This window comes from Osmerus mordax, chromosome 12 (genome assembly GCF_038355195.1).
Source record: "Osmerus mordax isolate fOsmMor3 chromosome 12, fOsmMor3.pri, whole genome shotgun sequence".
NCBI classification, from domain to species: domain Eukaryota; kingdom Metazoa; phylum Chordata; class Actinopteri; order Osmeriformes; family Osmeridae; genus Osmerus; species Osmerus mordax.
The window spans coordinates 13,780,680-13,798,142 of record NC_090061.1 but is presented as its reverse complement, the minus strand read 5'-3'; positions in this window follow the sequence as shown (position 1 = coordinate 13,798,142).

Genomic DNA, 17,463 nt, shown 5'->3' with positions numbered 1-17,463 from the left:
AAATGAACTGATGGAAAAAAACATTTCTGGTTGTTGTTGTGTTGTGCCTTTGGGCTCGTAGCTGTTCTGTGTGATGTTACCACGGGGGGACATTGGTTGGATGTTCAATAATCAGTCTGCCTGAAAATATCACAGTGGGTTTCAAGAAGTGAATTAACAGCAAGAAAAACAAGTGAGCCAGTCTTCTGTGGCTAACAATGTCACAGAGTCCAACATTGTCGAGGATTCAAAGCCTTCAGCTAACTCTACTTTTGAGGAGTTGGGCATTTTTACAAATAAACTCAAATGACCTCAATGGTTGAGAACAGACTGAACAATTCGAGGTTGATGTGGACAACAGCACTGGTGAGTCAGATATGCTTATGAATCGTCCACTTCTGAATGGTCAGCCCATGAATTGTCATTGTGTATTTGAAAACTACACCTTAGGAAAAGGGGAGGTTAATTGCAAGATTATGCCTGTACCTGTCTGAAACTCGCAGCAGCTTTGGCTAGTGTGTTGAATGAGGCTGCCATTACTGTAAATAGTGTCTGAATGCAATGCAAATTTTGTATTTAGTCCAAAGTTTTGAGTGTTTGATTGCAACCCAATCCAGGTGCATTTCCTTGGGCTTGTGAGACACACACAGCTGCACCTTCAAATGATGGGGCCATCAACAAACTTGACTGCTCAGTGCTGTGTTAAGATATAGTCGATTTGAATGTGTCGGTGAAGGTTGTGTTAAGTAGCATTTATTGTTTGTCTGTTAGCAGCACTGTGTTGTTGTGGAAACGTGTGTGACAAGACGTCAAAGTCATTTTTCTGTCCATTTCAGTTTTTAAATTGAGAACTATCTTGGCACCACAATGTTGAACATGTATGTTGGCATCACGTGTTGCCATTAGGGTTGTGGTTGAGGGGACCTTGGAAACCTTGGTCCAACCTTGGGTATACAGAGTTAAATTATGTGACTGTAGCCTAGTATATTATAAGCACCTCTTTTCCCTACGGGCATCGAGGAAGTCAATGACAGAAAATACAAGGGTTTGTGACCAGGTTTTGAGTTTTGAAGTGGGAAATGAATGCAGTTGGGTGGACTGGGGTGAATTAGCATGCAAGGTTGTTTCTCTGGAATGAGAGTTTTAGCTTTGTTAGGAAGGTGTAGGTTAGGCAGTGCCTAAGGCAACCATTTTGCCCATACCGTCCAGTAGCAAGTTCTGAGAAAACAGTTTTCTTTATTTCTTCAATTTCACACTAAGGGGGACTTTCAAGTTCCTTACTACAGGGAAATTAATACCTTGTTTCCTGTCTTCAAGGACTGTATAGACATATGTTTTTCCTTGTTTAGTTTGGCGTGAGTAAAGATGAGTTGCATGCATGCATACAAACACACACATTCACAGACTGTGCTGTACATGAATGCAATGAGAACGTGCTTTCACTTTTTAGTTCCCTTAGAGGGGGCTCTTTCTCCTCTTAGTCAAAGAGGCTGCTATCTCTCTCTTTTCTCTCTCTCTCTCTCTCTCTCTCTCTCTCTCTCTCTCTCTCTCTCTCTCTCTCTCTCTCTCTCTCTCTCTCTCTCTCTCTCTCTCTCTCTCTTGTTTTATTAAGGTGATTTATAATGTCATGGACAAAGCCTTGACTTCAGCTCTTTAAAACGTCTCCTAGATTAACTGGACATTGTTCGTCTCCTCACATCGCCTATTCATTAAGGAGATAAAAGCAAGCCAAGTATCTTCTTCATCACCCCTTCCCTGGTTGTGTGCGTGCGTGTGTGTGTGTATGTGTGTGTGTTTGTGCGTGGGACCTCAGAGACTGATGGACGGAGTGTTCCAGCGTGAGATCACTCTCTGTCACACCGAGCTGAGTCACGCAGCGTGTGAAGGTTGAGCTGCATTCATACAAGCACGCTGACAACCTACTTAGTGGCAGGGGTTTTGTACATTTTCAGAGAAAAACTCCTCAATCCAGAAGTGCAACATTATGGCTTACCAACGAGTAAACGATTATTACCTCGTTAGCATGAAGACGCAATGTATTTATTTAGCAAACACTTCCAAAGAGATGAACAAGGGGGAATAGAACTGACAAATCCAGATCTATGGTCAAATGCTCTACCACTGATCTCTGCCTGTGCCCAAAGGTACCAAGTTTCTTCAAGTGTAAAGCGTGACTGTAACAGACAAGATAAGTCCACCCAGAGCGGCTGATTGTGGCGTCGCAGTGACCCGCTGAGCTTGTTTCGTTGTGACCTTTTCAGCCGAGATGACATGATACACCTGCTCGCCATTGTCACGGTAACAAGTTCCTTGGTAAAATTGTAATCCCCTCACGTTCCTTTTAATCTCAGAAAGGTAGAGAGGGAGTGAGAGAGTTCATGAAAGAGAAAAGAGAGAGAGAGAGACGAGTGGAGGAGATGTCATATGTGTCATCTTAAAATCACTGAGGATGAAATCCGTCTCCAAGTCGATGCTAAAGCCTACATGATTGGGACGGTATTATTTAGTGAGCCCAAACTCCTAATGTGCATTGCTGTTTCTGCCTGAAAGATTAAAACAATCCTTTGTGTTCTATTTGACTAATGGGTGTTTATATATAGACAGTGTCCTCATCCTCCCTCCCTTCCTGCTCTCTCTCTCTCTCTCTCTCTCTCTCTCTCTCTCTCTCTCTCTCTCTCTCTCTCTCTCTCTCTCTCTCTCTCTCCCTCCCTCCCTCCCTCCCTCCCTCCCTCCCTCCCTCCCTCCCTCCCTCCCTCCCTCCCTCCCTCCCTCCCTCCCTCCCTCCCTCCCTCCCTCCCTCCCTCCCTCCCTCCCTCCCTCCCTCCCTCCACGTTGAAGACATCTTCATATTCGGAACCATGATTACAGGCTTTCTGCTGTTTGGAATAGGCACTGGTTTTGTATATCGGAAAATTAAGGAAACGACTGCAGCCATCAAAAGCCCCGTTAGGCTGCCCGATATGATTGATGCGGTGGGCAGAGTTGTTGGAGCTCAGACTGTGAACTTACAACGCAGCATTGATTACAACAGGGATAAGTTTGCGGCTCTGAAAAGGAAGATGGAGGACATGGAGACCTTCCTGAAGGGTGGACGTGAAAATTGAGTTGCGGCTACTCGTCAACACAACTACCCCAATCTTATCCACTTTCGGCCCCGTAACCAGCACAGGCCTTGGCCAAGGCCGTCGCAGGGAAACAACTCCCCTGGAGAGCGCTGAAGCGAGACTATCTTGCTCCTCCCTTCCCTCCCCCCCCCACCGACATCTGTGGTTTGGTCTCTGCCCGGGTCATGACCAAGGATGTCTCCTGGCCAACACAATCTGCATAGGGAGAATCGGACTGATTGTGGCCTAGGTCGAGGGCGCCAACCCAGACCTACTCACACATTAACTTTCACCTACTACAGATATCACCACCCCCCCATCCAACGCCTTTGCCTGCTTGTTTCCCCAGGGTGGCTGGCGGGTCTGTGTCCAGCGCCTACCATGGCTGCAGGTCCAGATGCTGCTTGTCTACCCCCCCCACTCCCCGTTGCAAGTCACGTGTTTTTGTAAATGTTGTTGTGCTTATGTGCTGAGGTTTTTGTCTGTTCCCACACTGTACTCCTCTAGGAGCATTGTCTGGGGGTTGCCTTTTTCTCTCCTCCTCTCTCCTCATGTTATGCTGTAACTTTCTAGTCTCATCCTGTCTACCCCCTTGTCATGTTTGTGTATTAGAAACTGCAAGTGGCAGCTCGGATCTAAGATGGATTCGAGAGACCGCAGATAGAGTGCGGCTAGTTTGGTTTGTTAAACGTTTTATATCAACACTTATTGTATTATTGTTTTTGTTGATTTTATGTAAAGCACTTTGAGCTGCAATTCTTGTATGAAAAGTGCTATATAAATAAAGTTCTCCCTCCCTCCCTCCCTCCCTCCCTCCCTCCCTCCCTCCCTCCCTCCCTCCCTCCCTCCCTCCCTCCCTCCCTCCCTCCCTCCCTCCCTCCCTCCCTCCCTCCCTCCCTCCCTCCCTCCCTCCCTCCCTCCCTCCCTCCCGTCCCTGTGTCGGGAGAGCTCTTTGGCTCACTTGTGATTTGATTACGTCTGATAAAGGGAGAGAATGCCCAGAGTAGAGGAGGTAATTTGAGACAAAGGGGGCCCATCATGACACACTAACTACCTCTCCCCAAGGGTGCTTTATTGCTACTTCAGGGAGAAAGAGGAGGACCCTGCTTTTAGGCTGTGTTGAGCCAAAATGGAGCCTCTCCACCCAGACTTACCCTGTTATTACAGACAAAATGGATTCCGGCTTCACCCCGCCGTCTAATAGTGTGGAGCTGGAGCCGAACATAGATATCGCAGGCCTAATTGTGTGAAAGTGAGAGTCCATCATGCCAGATTAGACAGAGCGATGATGACAATAAGCAGCGGTGCTGGCGTCCGAGGCTCGCATCAATGCCTGGCCTGGCTCTTGGAGTCTTTTGTCATTTTGGAGAGAGTTCATTCTCTGCCATTTCGAAAGCGGACCCACTGGCCTCCGTGTTCACCAGCTTCAGCGGTCAGATTGGATCTTTTCAGTAGAACAGAGTAACAGAAAATCATCATGTTTCCTCAGGGTGAATTCATGCGAGAATAGGAAAAGGCTGAGTGTGGGGCAAGGGTTATCCATGGTGTCTACCTTCCACACACTGCCAGACCAGCCTTCAAGCTAACACCTGATTGCACATATATCTTCTTCCACCTAACCCTTTTCGGATTATTCATTCAGCTACATCTGACTGGTGCCCAGATTAGACGAGCAGACCCATTGTTGACAGGTCGTGACTCATGGAGAACCAAAGCCGTGTTTAGGTGTTTGTTTATGTCGCTGTGGTTCACCCAGGACCCAGGACAACAGTGCAGGAGCTGTCGTCCCTGCACTGTCGTCTGGAGCCTCCAGGGGGCACTGTGACCTCTCCGACCGGCGTGCCGGCAGCACAACCCGCTCACAGCTCAGTTACTGTAATAGCGTTACAACGCAGCAGCAGCTCAGAGCAGCAGGCCTTTGACAAACACTAGTCAAGTCAGTCTCTCTGATTCAACACACACTGTGGAGTCTGACAGATACATATTAGCAGTGAGCCCAGGGATGGACCTGTGTGTGTGTGTGTGTGTGTGTGTGTGTAGAGGTGTACGCATGTGCATACTTTTAAGCACCATGTGTTTTCCATGGTGAAAATATAAGTGAAGTAAAGTGAGACTTGTTGATGTGTGTTTGCTGTTGGGTGTTTTATGTTCTTAGCACATACTTGTTTGCACACATGGACATATTGAGGACAGATATTTAATTAGTTATCTTCACAGGTATATTGTTTAGGCAGCAGCAGGTTTTAGGTAGGTGGAACTTGTAAATACGATAACATTGTTAGAAAGAGACAGTGATGGAGAACTAAAGTACAGCTGGTTTAGGGAGCACCACAGTAGAACCTTGTGTAACTTGTCTGATCACAATTAGTTTCTTCCCTTAGTTGAAGCAGAAGCCTGTACAATATACCCTCTTCCTCACTGACATAGTGTGCGTGCGAGTGTGTGTGTGTGTGTGTGTGGGGGGGGGGGGGAGGTTCTGTGTGTGTGTGTCAGTGTATGTGGAAGGTTCTGTATGTGTGTTGGTTTGCTCATTTAAAAAAAGGGCAGGAATGATTAAGGTTTCAGGTCGTCATGCCAACCAGGGGTCAAGGGTTGCTGGCGCGGTGAGAGCAGCAGACTCCAGGAGTTCAGGGGGTGGACAGAGATGTCACCAAATTCAATTTGCATGTCACCCAAAGCCTGCAGCAATTAACTCAGAGCGCACACACTCTCTCTCCCTCTCTTTCTCTCCCTCTCTCTCTCTCTACACTATACACTTCCTCAGAAGCTAGGGCTTGAGGACTGGAGCAATTACCAATCATTGCAAAATGACAGAAAATAAGTGAAACAGTGACAGGCAGGGAGACAGGGAGACAGTATATAGACAGGGGGGGCGAGAGACAGTAGATAGACAGGGGGGGCGAGAGACAGTATATAGACAGGGGGGGCGAGAGACAGTAGATAGACAGGGGGGGCAAGGAGACAGTAGATAGACAGGGGGCAGGGAGACAGTAGATAGACAGGGGGGCAGGGAGACAGTAGATAGACAGGGGGCAGGGAGACAGTAGATAGACAGGGGGGCAGAGAGACAGTATATAGACAGGGGGGGCAGGGAGACAGTAGATAGACAGGGGGCAGGGAGACAGTAGATAGACAGGGGGGCAGGGAGACAGTAGATAGACAGGGGGGCAGGGAGACAGTAGATAGACAGGGGGGCAGGGAGACAGTAGATAGACAGGGGGGCAGGGAGACAGTAGACAGTAGGGAGACAGTAGATAGACAGGGGGGGGGGGGGGCAGGGAGACAGAGAGGAAGAAGGGAGGTACTTGAACCACTTGTACCAGCTCTGAGCCAGAAGCATGTCGCCCCTGTCTTCTATGACCCACCTGGTGTCTGGGTGACCTGTATGACACACTGCCAGACAGCAGAGACAGGCCTTGGTGACCTGTATGACACACTGCCAGACAGCAGACAGGCACCAGTGGGAGACACACACACATCTGGGAGTGTGTGAAGGGGTTTCAGGTTTGGACACGTCTGGTCTCTGTTTGTATCTGTGTGCGACTGTATGTGAATGTGTGTGTTTGTGTGCATGTGTGTGTGTGTACAGGATGTGTTTGTATGTGTGTGTGTGTGTGTGAAAGTATGGGAATGTGTGCGTTTTGTTATGGGTGTATGGACAGCATGTGTGCGTGTATGGACTGTTTGTGTGTGTGTGTGCATGTGTGCATATGTGCATGTGAAAGTGTGTGTGTGTGTGTGTGCGTGCTGGGTGTAGTGAGCTCTGTCGGGTCAGTGGGGCTCTCTGCCTCTCTGTTGTACGGGGATAGGAGAGGTGGCGTGGTCGATCTTCGAGCTCTGCTGCACACTGGAACATTCTGGAAGCATGACCCGTGAAGGGGTGATACGCCATGCTACACCATCGCTGCCGGCTGTCTGTGCGTGAGAGCGAGAGAGCTATCTTACTGAAGCAAAGCTCTGCAGTCTGTTCGATATGCTTGGGTCATGGCGAAGGCATATGTGTGCACAGTGAACGTCCACTTGCGTGCGTGTGTTTGGAGTTAGCATGCGCGTGCGTGTACGCATGTACAGCATCGTGTGTTCAATGTGTGCTTGCGACCCGAAACACATCGATTCTAGAAGGCTCCGCTGTGCATCAGATGCTTGAAGGCACACTGATGTCAGCTGAAGAGCTTCGGACCAGAAACCTCACACCCTGCTGGAGAGACGTCACGACTCCGCCGTTAACCGCTCTCTACTCCCTACCCCCCCCCCTCCTCCCCCCCTTCTGGCTCTGCGTAGCTCTGAGCGTCAGGGGGAATGATAGACACCTCCCCACTCCTCCCTCCCGCTGTGTTACCATATAAGCTAATGTGTTTAGCTTCAGAGCAGAGAGCTTTCTGAAGCAGAACCGCACCGCCAACGGTGAACACTGGCATGTGTTCGGCAAATACTTGCAGGAAATGGTTAAACCAGTAATGCATGCCGACTGATTTAGAGCTCTTTCTGTGTTCATGTCAGCTCAAGACGAATCAAGCCTAGTTAGTGTGCTCAGTTTGAATTTGATGTGCGTTTACAGAGAAGAAAAAAAAAACAGTCAATCTCAATCGTCGAGTCATTGCCTATGTTCTCATGTTAGTTTACAATGCACATCTTGAGTTTAATATCTATAGACATATAGGTCTCAATCTTGTTTGTGTGACTGACAGGGTGGAAGTATGGTGTGTGTGTGTGTGTTTGTGTGTGTGGGGGGGTTCTAACAGGGGGCTGTCTATGTCAGAACATTGCTTGAGCTGAGAACAGAGTGTAGCCTGTCTAACAGGCAAGGCTCTTCTCTGTGTAGCTCTCTGCAGGGGGCCTAGCCAGGACAATACCGAGGAAATGAGAAGCATATGGTACTGTGTCTAGACCATGTCTCCCAGCCACACTAATGGCTCACTCACTCACACACACACACGCGCTTGTGCACACACACAAACACACACACGCATACACACCGACACACACACATTGTATCTCAAACTCAATTAGGATACTGTCTGAATAGATAGTATACAGATCCACTTTGCAGGAGTGTTATTGTTTGTGTGTGGGGGTTGCCAGGCTTTGGATGCTGAAGTGACCCGGAGGTAGAGCAAACCATGGAAGCAGGAACTTCAAAGCAGGAGCTCCCCCTCTCTCCTCCTCCACTTTCTCTCTCTCTCTCTCTCTCTCTCTCTCTCTCTCTCTCTCTCTCTCTCTCTCTCTCTCTGTTCCCCTACACCTTTCATTCTCCCACTCCCAGTCTCTCTCTCTCCACCCCATTCCTTTAACGCTTTCTCTCTCTCTCCAATCTCGACCCAGTATCACGCATACGTTCAATGCTCGTCACTCTGTTGGCCCACTCTGTCTTTCCCTCTCTCTCTCTCTCTCTCTCTCTCTCTCTCTCTCTCTCTCGTCTCTCTCTCTCTCTCTCTCTCTCTCTCTCTCTCTCTCCCCCCCCCCTCTCTCTCTCCTCCTACCCCCTTTTTTTCTCTCTCTCCAGCACCCCCACCCCCCTGCCCCCCGGCACAGCTGTCCAGCAGAAATCTAGGGCGATATAGACGAAGGCTCTTTTCCTTCTCTAGTTTCAGAGCAATTTCCCGTTGCCAAGGTCACCTGTGCCAAATGGAGCCATGAAGGAAGGGAAGAAAGAGAGGGAGGGAGAAGAAGGGGGCAGGCGGAGAGAGAGGGGGGGGATGATGTGAAAGGCAACTGTGAGAGTGGCAGAGCCAAAGGGACGAGAGAGAGAGAGATGAACAGAGAGAGAGGGGTAAATAGAGAGCGAGAGAAGGGACAAGAGAGAGAGAGGAGCATAGCGAGAGTGAGAGAGAGAGAGAGAGAGAGAGAGAGAGAGAGAAGAGAGAGAGGAGAGAGAGAGAGAGAGAGAGAGAGAGAGAGAGAGAGAGAGAAGAGAGAGAGAGAGAGAGAGAGAGAGAGAGAGAGAGAGAGAGAGAGAGAGAGAGAGAGAGAGAGAAGGAGGGGATGAGAGCGGGGGAGAAAAAAAAGACAAGGAGTTTATGCTTAACAAGCTGCTAATATCATCCCAGTCACAAGCACAGCAACCTCAGGGGAGGAGAGTTACAGCCGTCGCCCAGGACTGTCTGGGGAAAGGAGGTGCCTCTATACGGGCAGTAGCCTGTAAGCTGTCGTTACATTCCCTGCCTCAGTCTGAGATGGGGAAGAGCCGAGCTCTCCCATCTTTGGAGGAGTGACAGACATACACAGGTCTCATACACACTCAGGCAGGCTGACACACACACACGGACCAGAGGATGGGTAAACAAACAAGTGCAGTTCCCTTGCTGACCAAAAGGGGGCAGTGGAGGTGTTCGCCGGTGTGTGTCCGTCAAGAGAGTTGTCTCTGTGCTGGTGATGAAATCGAATGATAACCCAAAAAAGAAAAGGCCTCATTTGAGGACAAAAAGAGATTATAGGAGTCGAAAAAAAATCTATATATTTTAAAGGACTAGAGTGCGAGGATGAGAGGGAATTAGAGATGAATGATTCAGGGGGCTTCGGTTTGCCGTGTGTGTGTGTTGAACCATAGAGTACGGATGGCTTCACATCACGTCTCTTTCCAGCATTCAGTCGATTCAATCACAGGTTTCCACGCCTGCCTTGTCCGGCCGATCGTGTCGTCGGCCGGACCGGATGAACGGATGAGACGACGCGACGAACGGAGGAACGGAGCGTCGAGGAGGAGCGCGTCTGTGCACGTGGCCGGCGCGCGTCACTAGGGCCTTCCGTTCGAGGAGAGGGAACGCTGGCGGATGGATGAATGGAGGTGAGGGATGGGCTAAGAGCTAGGAGGGGTTAGGAGGAGTGGCTGGCTGGATTGCTGGCTTCCTTCAGGCTTTGTCCTAGAGGTTGTGTTTACAGAGCCGACGGGGGATTGAAACGAACTCCACGACAGCGACCGCTTGGTCAGCGTGTTCACACGATCCCACGGTGGGGACGGTCTTGTCCACGGTCGTGCTTCAGAGGGCCTGGGAAACGGGTCGGCGATTCTATCACTTGGTCCACTACTGGGACACTGTAGGACTGTCTCCAGACTTAAAAGAGGTGGTCAGCAGATCACACATCCAAGGGTTTCAGACTCCATACTTTATGGATTGGTCCCCTCGCTCCCCAGAAACGTGGAACTAGGCTTTTGGAATCTTTGATGTGAATCGTATTGGGTCCAGAAAAGAGTTTCATCTCCAGGCCCACACCAGTGAGACCAGAACACATAATCTGCCGACAAATGCTGGGAAGAGACGAGCAAATACAGGAAACCTCCGTCTTTATCAGGTGTGTAGGGTTTCCGTGTGTTTGTGTGTGTGTGTGTGTCTGTGTGGGCCTGTGTATGTGTCACTGAATGTGTAACTGAACAGGGCTTGGGGATTATTCAGAACTCTTGAACCCTCTGTGAAGAAATATTACCGCTGGCGTTCAGTGGGATGTATTGCCATGCATATTTGTTGTTATGGGTGTCCCAGTGCGTGTATGTGAGGGAAGGAGGATGACGGTTCATATCTGTAAGTGTGTGCCCTCTAATAGTACTGATTTGGCTTGCTACCTTCTGTAGGAATAAGCATAATTGGCCCTTGCTATCTAAGTGTCAACTCTCCGGAGCTTAGAGTGAAGGATGATCCTGACGGTAATAAAAATATGACGAGAGAAAGGGACTGTAAAATGAAAGGAAAAATGACGGAGGGAGAGAGAGAAAGGGCATGGGAGAAAAGGAGGGAAAGAGATGTGTGTGGCAGAGGGAGAGAAAGATGTATACCGTCATGTGCAAAAGGCTGGTTGAGAAAAAAACTGCTGTAGAGCAAGAATAATTTCAAAGCTACAAATGTTAATAGTTCATTTGATTTCGATGAACAAAATGCAAAGTGAGTGACTGGAAAACAAATCTAAATCGAATCAATATTTCATACCCTTGGCCTTTAAAACACCATCAATTATTTTAGGTACACTTAGTCAGGTGTATGAATCAAAAATGATCCCAAACAGGAGCAAATGATCGTCAACTTAGAATGGAAGTTTAAAACAGCAGGATTGAAACTGGGTGAGGAACAGACAAACCCTGCTAACCAAGCTGCGGCTGCTGAAGACAGTGTAATGTGCGAGACGGAGCCCAGCCACAAGGCAGTTAAACTGCACCAACAAGGTCTCTCCCAGGCAGAAATGTCAAGGCGGACATGGGTTTCCAAACTCTTTTGAAGAAGCACAAAGAAACAGGCAATATCAGGGACCGTTGACGCAGTGGTCGGCCGAGGAGCCTGGGAGCAGCTGATGAAAGGTCCCGCTCGCTTCCCTGCGCACTCGGACAGTGTCCAGCAGTGCCATCAGCTCAGAACTGGCAGAAACCAGTGGGACCCTGGTCGACCTGTCTAACTGTCTGGAGAAGTCTGGCCGGGAGTGGTCTGAAAGTGATCCTGGAAGAATTGCGGAGGAAAGTGCCATAGCTCTGCCGTGGAAACGAGGCCAAGCGACTCGACGACGCACGTAAACACAGGGGCTGGGGGCTGCAGGTGCTCTGGACTGATGAGCCCCTCGCTCAGCGTTTTGTGTGAGAAAAAATGAACATTTCCACTTTGGAAAGCGTTCGTACTTTGCAGCAATTTTTCTCACGCTCGCCTAAAACTTTTGGACAGTACTGTTTATGTATGCGATTGTGTGCTGAGGGAGGGAGAGAGGGAGAGAGGTAGAGAAAGAGAAAGGGAGAGAGGGAGAGAAAGAGAGAGTGAGAGAAAGAGAGAGAGGGAGAGAGAATGAAACAGATCTCGGAAATGTGTTTATAAGCTGGGGAGCAGTGTGAAACCCTTTCCTTTAAAAAAAAAAAAACACCTCCAGAGCCAGTGCCAGTCAGGTTCGTGATGATGATGTCAGCACAGAAGAGTCCCCCACTCACCCTCCTCCGCAGAGGCTCTCTCAGGAAGAAACGAGGGACGGGCGCTATCACATTCTGGCTGGGATAATGGGATCCACAGTAATTGAATGTGTTTCATGTTGTCCTACTGTCCCCTCACCCGTCATCCACAAACACACACACATTTCCACCACTTTATTTGCGTGCCTGTGTGTGTGTTTGGGTGTGTGTGTGTGTGTGTTTAGGGGAAAGGCGGGGATAGCCGAGCAAAAAGAGGACATGAAATTGCTATCTGTGTATTTGTCTGGGCATACCTGTGTGTGTGTGTGTGTGTTTGAAAAAGAGAATGCTGGCTGAGAACACAGCCTTGAGGTCAGACTGTAGTGTGGTGTGTGTGTAGGGGAGGGGAGGTCAGTTTTAAATTGGAGAAAGAGAAATAATGCCTTCTTTTCAGAGAAGGCTTCGGCACAGAAGTGCAGAAGCCTGTACGTATGTACAGCCTGTAAGCCTGTACATGCACGCGCTAACAGATGTTTCAAAGGTGCACATATTCCATTACTGACAAGGGCAAGTCTTCAAACACTCTGGAAACATCTCTTTCAGCCCTTTGAACACACAGCAACAGGCGACCAAGCAGTGCACATCATATTAAGAGATGCAAAGTGAGAGAGAATAGAGAGATGAAGATGTAGAGAAAAAATAAAGAGTGTGTGTGTGAGAGGGAGGGAGGGAGGGAGGGAGGGAGGGAGAGAGAGAGAGAGAGAGAGAGAGAGAGAGAGAGAGAGAGAGAGAGAGAGATGAGAGACAGAAAGGTAGAGAGAGAGAGATATGAAGACTCCAGTGGATTGGTAGATTAATGGGAATGCCAGATTAAAGGTTGTGATAATGAAAGACCTGTTACAGTCTCTTTCCCGAAGCATTTCTTTGTTCTTGGACTCATCCATCCCTCCATTCATGCCATTTCCTCTCCACTGCCCCCCCCCATCCTTCCAGTTGTCTTTTTAGAAATGGGACCGTTTTTAAAGGTACAGGTGAGTATGACACTGAACTTTAGCTTCATCCCATGTACCTATTTCTTAACAGACTCCATGAAAAACAATAAATATATTTTGGTCCAGATCACCGACCCCCCCCCCCCCCCACACACACACACCTTCATTCCCAACATTGGGTGATGAGGAGATCCTGTATTTTAATCTACGCCCCCAAAGAAATGTCAGGTTGGAAGAATTTCTTTTTTTTTACGTCATAAAATAATGTTATATTTTCTTTTTTTTATATGTCCACGCACAGCGATTGTCTCAGTGTCTCAGTCCAGATACAGCTGCAGTAGTTAAACCACCATTTTCTTATCCTCTCCACCGTGCTCTCGTTCCTGGCTAAACAATATGTCCAGGTGCAAGTGGAAGAAACACACTCACTGATGTACTTAGCAGCATCCCTCAGATAGCTGCTGTCAGATTGTTCTTTCATTTTCTCTGACGTGCAGAGCCACACTCAGTAACAACCGATATAAACAAACCGGGAGCTACGAGGCTTTAATAGTGTCTGTGTGTGTGTGGTTAGTGTAGCGTGCCTCTGTCTTGATGCCTCCACTTCTCTCATTGTGTATAGAAACGACTCCTGCCTCCCTGTGTCCTGTTTGCCCCCCCACGTGAACCTCAGCACAGGTGGCCTGAGTTGTGGTGGTTGGACAGTACCCCCCCCCCCCCCCCCCCCACCCACACACACACACAACACACACTCGTCCACACCCAGGGTCAGCAGAGGAAAGGTCAAAGAGCGCAGGCGTCTAGAGGGGGGTTGGGGGGGGGCTACTGGGGGGCAGTGGTGCTGGGTTTGGGAGCTAGTGGTGTTGCGGGGGTGAGCCTGGCGACTGGGTAAAGAGGTAGATGGGAAATGTAGGCCTTTGAAATGCATCGGCACAGATGCAGTGAATGTCGGGCCATATGAGTCCACACACACACACACACACACACACATACACACACACACAAGCATGTACACGGCACAGACACACAAACACACCCGCCTGCCCACACACAAAAAGGACTTTCCTTGTTTACACACTGATGTCAATTACACATCACCTTGTTGTCAAAACACTATACACACAATGTTCAGTTGTTGCACACACTTCTCAAGTAAAGTCTCAAAGCATCAACCTACAACACACAACTATTCAAATCTCTAAACACTCAGGTCTGGTGAGCAATGTGCGATCAGGACTGCAGCATTAAAAGGGCCTTGAGCCTCTGTTTTGTTTGGTGAACAATGGAGAACTTAGAACATATCAACAACCAGAGAAAGAGAGGGGTAAGGAGGAAGAGGAGGACAAGGAAGAGGACAAGGAAGAGGAAAAGGACATCACCTTGTTGTCAAAACACTATACACACAATGTTCAGTTGTTGCACACACTTCTCAAGTAAAGTCTCAAAGCATCAACCTACAACACACAACTATTCAAATCTCTAAACACTCAGGTCTGGTGAGCAATGTGCGATCAGGACTGCAGCATTAAAAGGGCCTTGAGCCTCTGTTTTGTTTGGTGAACAATGGAGAACTTAGAACATATCAACAACCAGAGAAAGAGAGGGGTAAGGAGGAAGAGGAGGACAAGGAAGAGGACAAGGAAGAGGACAAGGAAGAGGACAAGGAAGAGGAGGAAGAGGATGACAAGGAGGAGGAGGAGGAAGAGGAGGACGACAAGAAGGAGGATGAGGAGGAGGAAGAGGAGAAGAAGAAGGAGGAGGAGGAGAAAGAAGAAGGAGAACGGGGATCTCTAATGAGATTCGGGGCACCGTGGTTGACCATGTGCTCAACCATGGTTTGAGCATGAGGGAGCCTGGCCAGAGGGTCCAACCAAATCTCAGCCACTTCACAGTTGCTGCCATCATTAGAACCTTTAGAATGGAGAACAGGTATGAATTATATTTGCCTTGTGTACTGAAATACTGCATATCAATAGAATACAATGTGCTCACTGTATTCGTATTTTGCAGGACTGAAAGAGAACCACACCGTGGAGGAAGAACATGCACTTTCACAGCCGAACAGGAGACTGACATTGTGAAAATGGTTCGTGAAAACAACACTATCACACTCCGACAGATACAAACCAGGATCCTGGCTGACCATGCTACATTCAGAAACATCCAGACCGTCATTCTCTCTACACTGGACCTGTTCTCTGCAGGAATGCCATGCGGATGAAACAAGTGTACAGGGTCCTATTCGACTGAAACACAGACCACATCAAGGAGTTACGGCAAGAGTTTGTGCTTGAAAGTCCATTCAGCACTGACACATGAATGTATTGTACCTGCAATCCAATATTGTTCCTTTTTTACAGTGTCTCACTGTAGCCCACTGTGTTGACCCATCTGTGTCCATACTATAACTTGCATTATTATCATGCTGTCTGTTCCAGCGGATCCAGGAGCATGACACAGCTAATGAGCTATATGAATACATATTCATTGATGAGGTTGGATTCAACCTGGTGAAGAGGAGGAGCCGGGGCAGAAATGTCATTGGCCAGTGCGCCATTGTTGAGGTCCCCGGCCAGCGTGATGGGAACATCACTTTGTGTGCTGCAATGGGTTGAGCAGGCCCGTTGACACTACTGTACTGTTCAGAAATAAAACTTTTTTTGCCTCATATGTGTGCTGTTTTATGTTTGAAAAAATTATGCCTACACTGAGACATTTTACAAAAGTTGAAATGGCTGATTCCCCAGAGTCATTCGTATGGTGTGTTCCATTTCTAGAATTGTGTTTTCAATTTTGCACTTCTGTGTGCTGTGAATGCTTGGTAGTGTGCAGCAAATGTTGTACTGTTATGAATGGTATGTGTGTGTCATTTGAAAATATGGCTGTCTGTACCAAATGAGAACACGAGTTGCATTTTGTGAACAGGTAAGAGATTTGATGGCAAAGAGTCATCTTGCAAAGTGTCAGGTTTAGCATTTTGTGTGTGAGGTTTTCAGTTTTGTGTGTGCAGTTTTTAGAAAGCCGTTATTGTTTTGAGAAACGTGTGTTAACAATTGTGAAAAACTGTAACAGTAACTTGAGCTGTAGGCATGGTTCATATATTTTTCTCCAGCATCCTCCTCAACACTTTGACCCTCAGGGTTTGGAGATGCAGGAAGTAGAACACTTTAGCATCTGTTTACAGCAACATCCTTCTCTCCTCTAACGCCCCCCAAAAATGCTTTTCTTCCATTGCAATATCCAAAACACTGTAGCATGTTCGGATTCTTCATGTATCACATTGTCTTGCAGCGATGAAATGACACAATATTTCGTTCTTCAGAGAGTACAGTCCCTGGCAACATGATGAAATGGTGACAAAGGAACGTTTGAATGACAAGACCCAGCCGTCTCTCATACACTTGAATCGGAGAAACAAATATGTGCAACACCTCACCAAGAGAGAGCAATCCATTTGACAACCTGAGATCAAAATAGCAACACACTGCCATTTTATTTTGCATTCTTGTTGACTGTCGCGTGTAAAATCCCCAGGGAGCGATTTTCCCCTTCCCACTGAAAGCAGAGACTGCACTGGGAATGCACTGGGAATGCACTTAAAAAAGACGTGAGAGAAGGGGGGGGGGGATGTTAGTGGTGGTGGCGGGGCATGTACAGCATCTCGTCTTAACGGGTCTTGCTATTTTTGTCAGACACCATTTAAAGCAATCTTGAGCCCGCGTTAGCAAGTAATAGCAATCACCGTAACAGGTCTACTGCTTGACTGGCAGTCCTTGGAGCGGAGGAAATCTGTGACGAAAGGTGTGGATGGAGGAGCTATTTTCATTAAGTGTAGATTCTGACTCCCCAGATGGGGGCTTGGGTTTGTATGTGTGTGTACTGTCTGGCCTACAGCAGTATGTGTGCCACAGACAAGGTCTTCATGGTGCTCAGATACTAAATGTCTTGCCAACAACAAAAGAAGTCGAGTGATTTATCCGACTACTTTACATTACTGCATTATTTATCAGCCAGAGGGCAGTTAGTTTCTGTAATGTATATTGCTTTGAGTCTAGAGAGAAAGATATCCTCCATGTAGATAATCAACAGAACAACTCTTCAACTCCGGATACAAATAACTGCATGTTGTCTGACTCTCTTCAGACAGGAGACCGATATTGAGCAGGCCATCACAACAAGAAACAAGGCACACAAATAGACAAATGGACTCGTTTGACTAGCCATTCGGCTAATCAGTCACACATGTCATTGCTACAGCACGTGGGGGTGCCATTGGCACCACACTGGGACCCACAGGAAGCAAACAGAGGCATGCCAACAGGGGGTGCTGTACAAGATGGAGGGGCAGGCGGGTTGGGGGAACGGGGGTTGGGGGGGAGGGCTTGTTCAGCCTCTCTCGATGTGAAGAATGTGTGTGAGTCTGTTTTTTTGGGTGCGTGTGTATCTGTGAGCAACAATGACTCATCGTCCTGCTGGCCGGGGTGTGTGTCCTGAACGCAACTCGGATCATATTTCCAGAAATGGATGCATGGAT